This window comes from Cnephaeus nilssonii, assembly GCF_951640355.1.
Source record: "Cnephaeus nilssonii genome assembly, chromosome: 4".
In the NCBI taxonomy this organism is placed as follows: Eukaryota; Metazoa; Chordata; class Mammalia; order Chiroptera; family Vespertilionidae; genus Cnephaeus; species Cnephaeus nilssonii.
In genome coordinates, this window is record NC_137075.1 from 73,751,765 (window position 1) to 73,756,768 (window position 5,004).

Sequence of the window (5,004 nt, forward strand, 5' to 3'; positions counted from 1 at the left end):
CTCAAATGGCATGCTAAGAGGGGCATTTGAGGGTTTCCAAACTAAGAAGAATGAGCTCGGTTAACCACAGTTGTGTTTTGCTGGATGGGAATTAAGGAATTTTGCAGCCAAGGCTGAATTGTTGACACCAGCAGTTGGTGTTCTCCAACCTTCCCACCATAAGCCTTCAGCCTTTTCTACATATTGAACCTCAATGTAAAGAATATCAGTTTGAAAGGAATCCAAGTTAAGTCCTCTTGTCTCGGTCTGGACCTGCCCATCTGCTCCTCTACCTCCATGTAAGAAAGTCCCTGGGCCAGGCCTCCCCGCTGCAAAAACAGACAATCAGACGTCCAGCCCAGACTGCCGGTGATAACGAAGGGGAAGCTCAGAAGGATGCGTTCTCAGGCAGCGTTTTTATTACAACGATGATAAAACCTGTAGCCAATTTAGGTTAGATTTTCTAAATTGTGTGTCTATTAAATGTTTTCCCGACATGTTTTCTATTTTAAATATTCCTTACTAATGCTGATACTTAAACAACTTTTAAAAATGCATATTAAATCAATGCTTAACCTTTCTCAAGAGATACAGAAGTGAAAGGATAGGTTACCTGACAAGGGATCTTGAGCAGAAAGGAGCATCTTTCTGGCAATTAGTCAGATGACAAGGCAATAAACAGCTAGAATCCCCAGTGAAGAGCCCAAGTTCTCCTAGCTGCCATCTGAAGTGGGCCTGGGGCCTCGGTGCAACCACACAGCTCAGTGCATGTTCAATATCATGACCCAGTTTGCCTGGGGTGCTGCCAAAGTGGTGTCTCTTCTCTCTAGGAGTTTATAACCCTAATGGAGAGAAGGTACCTTTTCCCATACAGTACTAAGCAGTTACATAGCAAACTCTCTCTAGCACAGATTACAGAACATATACCTATATTTTAACTCAGTTATCTCATTGGCAAATTGGATAATTAACCACATGGTTGTTGCTAAGTGAAATAACTATATGTCATTGAAATGAAATATTTAAGCACCTGAACACAAGAAGTGTTATTTCTTTTCCATATATTAATCAATGAGAGAGAGAACTTAAATATCACCAGGTCTAGTATCGTCATGTTAAAGGTAATGAAAGTGAGCCCTGGAGAAGTTAAATGAATTGCCCAAAGTCACACAGCTACAGAGAGGCAGAGCTAATAACTAAAGGAAGGGACTGTTATTTTTCTTTGGATTTCTCACAAAGTGGTTGCCAAGGCTCTTCAAAATTCCACATTGCCCTCCAAAATGAGTTCCCCAGAACACCACCTGTGGTCGTTTAAATGACAAAATGCTAGTCCCTTACCTAGGTTTAAAGCCACATTCATCTGTTTTCAGTTGAGAAAGCTGCTAATGGCTCTTACCATGCCTTTCCCAGTTGAAGCACAGAACCAAAACATTTGCAGCCTGAGGATTCCCTCCCACTGCTTGTAGATCAAACACAAACAGAAACAGTGGGAGGCCAGGCCATCTCTAACTGAGAGAATCAATATCAATGAAACAGACAAAATCCCAAAATCTCAAAATAATGAAAACAAAGATATCCAAGTAATAAAATCTGCTAGAATCACAAAGACAACACAACTCCGATCTCAGCTGCTCGAAGAAAGTGTCCATTAACAAGGGATTAACACAAGGGAAGTACACAACCAGTCAATAGGAAATGAAAACATTTCACACAGTCTAGTTGCATTTGAGCCCACCCTAGGATTAGGGGTGCGGGTGTGTTGAGATGCTATGGTTCTGACTGGAGAGAGAGTCTCCGGAACCCTTCAGCCAGATAGATACCATATTAAAGAAACACCCCAAACTGCTATTTGTTGTACTGAAAATTTGGAACTGAGAAGCCAGAAGATGAGGCAAAGCACTGATTAACTGCTCTTTGCTAGCTTTGTCTGTTGTAATTTTCAAATTAAAATTTGAAAGAAAGCCTTGGAAAGAATGTCTTGATCACTGTAGTATCTTTTAAAATATGCATTTTAGTCAAAGTTCCCAAATGTAAGAGCTTTAAGGAAGGGAGGAAAGGCCAAATAAAACAACAACAAAAAAAAACTATAGAATAAAATGTTATTAGCTTATCATAAAATGAGTAAAATGCCATTTCCATGCCCCATGTGAAGACAATGTGGCCATATTTCAAAATAAAATCATATTTTGGAAGAAATTGGAGGCAAATATAGAAAATTAATATAGTTGACCAGTGGGCATAAATTAATACAATAATTATACTCTTATAATGTCAGTGATATTCTAGTTAATAGCCAAGCAGCCCAGAGAGTTGAATTAAAAGTATGCTATTTATCTGATAAAACTTAAAAAGTAAAACTTTCTTTTTGCTTATTTTATTTGTAGTTATAACTACATCCATTTGATCAGCATATCTGTAACCAAGTGCAATGATTTCAGATAAAGTGGATCTAGTGTATGTGTGTTTGTTAATCATTAGCAATTCCCAAGAAGATTCCTAATTTAAGAAACTGCCTTGGCCTGTGAGCACTTTGGTCTCAATACAGAAGTGGCTTGGCGTGAAAGTGCGCGTTACACCCCTGGAAATGTATTACAAAGAAGAGACCAGAGGAGAGGGAATGGCCAGACTTTGAATCCCTCATAAATGTTGAGCCAAAATGGGTTCAGACCATGTTTACTAGTAATAGAAAGTCTTACCAATGATCACCAGTAGCTCATATTTCACACATGACAGATCAAGACAAACACTTGATCTACCAAGGGACAGATTAAAGTGAGACTGTCTCATAAAAACTCTGACTAAACCATAGGGTTTCCTTATGATGGACTTGTCACTATCCTAGAAGAAAAGTCATATTTATGATGGCTTCACCCATTCCTTCCAGCGCTCTGCAAGAGGTCTGGCTCATCAACGGCTGTCTAAAAGAGTCTTTCTTCCACAGCTATTACGTCTACACGTGTGTGTATACACAGGCTCACAAAAATGATTTGTTTTCTAACTACTAAAATATTCCTCATTTCATCTACTAGCATCCCATGTCTCCTAGGGAAAAACATTATTTCAGCAAAAAGCAAAACTTAGTCCCAATAATTTGCTACTTTAAATGCAAAGGATTTGAGGCAGGTGTTTGGGGCTAAAAACATATTAGCAAAGACTTAGAAGAACAGACAAGAATACTTTTGGAATTGTTTTCTATATCTAGCTGTCGGGAAATCTTTTCATGTAGATGGTCTCCAAATCTTCTACAAACATCATGTAGCAATGTAGCAAGGCTTAGCATCCTGCTTTTTTTTTTTTTAATTTCCCTAAGCAGAGACTATTTTAATGTTCAACTGATCAGCAGCCAAGTGTGCTGCATTCACCATCATCCATGAGGAATTATAAGAAAGGTGACCCTCACCTATGGTGTTTGCAGAACGGTATCTGTGAAGATGTGGGTTAGAGATTGGCTCAACATGGGAAACTAGTGGAACCTGAAGTGGTAGGAGGAAGTGACTCAGAAGTAGGAGATGCTTGGTGCATGGAACTAGAAGATAGCAGTGAAGAAGAGGAAAAAAATTTGAGGAGGAAATAGAGCGGTGCTCTGGCATGATGGTCAGCGAGCACAGGAGAGAACAAATGAAGAGATGGAAGTCATGAAAGTGGAAGATGAGGGGACACTCTGGGAAGGAATCAGAGTCTGAGGATGAGGAAGATAATGAAGATGAGATGGAGCCTCGCCTTAAACCAGCCTTCATTTGAAAGAAGGACTGAGTAATAGTTCAAGAACATGAGGCTGAAGCAATGAAACAGAAGGAGGTGGAGCAGAAGACAAAACACATGGCTGAGGAGAGGCGCAAGTACACACTCAAGATTGTAGAAGAGGAGACCAAGAAAGAGCTGGGGGAGAAAAAGAGATCCCTGGATGCACCGAATACTGATGATGAAAATGAGAAGAAATATGAGGCACGGAAACTTCCGGAGATGAAGAGAATCAAGAGGGACAGAGGAGATTGAGAAACAGAAAGCAGAAACTGAATGCATGTGAAACCTGACTGAAGAAGAGAGGCCAGCTGAGCTTCGGGCAAATGGCAGTTATTACCAACAAAGCTGCTAAGGGCAAATATAAGTTCTTACAGAAGTATTATCACCGGGGTGCCTTCTTCATGGCTGAGGATGAAGAGATTCAGCACACCTACCCTGGAGGGTCCTCTCAGCAAAACCCTTCTTCCCAAAGTCATGCAGGTCAAGAACTCTGGGCACTCTGGTCCCAAACACGCCCACCTTGTGCATCAGGACACCACCTCCTCGGACAGCAGAGGGCCAAGAGAGTGCCCAGAACACGAAGTCCTTTGAGCAAAAGGCAGCTGGGGTACAAGATGTATTTGAGTGGCCATCTGCCAAAAAGTGGAAAACTACTTAAAGTTCAACTACTTATTCTTCTGGCGGTGGGACATGCGGGCAAGTCTCAGCATCTGGGCCTTGAATTCTTTTACCATTATTTACATGGCCCATGTATCTAGCCTTTTGGACCTGCTGCCATACTTGGGACTCTGGGCAACCCAGTCTTTGAATGTGCAGTGTGAAGTTTGGACTCATGCTTAGAAACCCACAGAAAAGCACCATCCAGCTAGGATTATTCCCACTTAAAACTATTTCTGAGAAATCTTAAGATTTCATCACTGCTCTGGCTTCCCAAATTCACTTGGGTTGCTTTTCCCAGCCCCTTAGCTTGGGTCAGAAACATGCGCATGTATGTGAACAGTGTGTTTTTTTCTACCTTACAGGAAATCTAAGCTCATTGAAACTTGTATTTTTGGCTGGAGTCCATTTTTCTAAGTGAACATACATTTTTAATCCATTTATGAAAAGAAAAAAAAAGTGGAAGTCTCCCCTATCTATAAGCTGGTGACTAAACTACCATTAGAACTTAATTTCCTCATCAGTTTTTTTACTCATATTTTTCAGCCTGGAGAAATTTCAGAATTTCCCAACAGAAGACACAGAAGCATGGGGAGAAGATCCTCTCCCAGAGGAAGAGGGGGA

At 40.7% G+C, this 5,004-nt stretch overlaps 1 pseudogene across 1 annotated transcript; it reads left to right on the forward strand.

Annotated features, from left to right (window-relative positions):
- Positions 1-3,349: 3,349 nt before the first annotated feature.
- Positions 3,350-4,381, forward strand: LOC307098297 (microfibrillar-associated protein 1-like; annotated as a pseudogene). Its single transcript has one exon. The product of its transcript is annotated as a microfibrillar-associated protein 1-like (transcript).
- Positions 4,382-5,004: the final 623 nt, after the last annotated feature.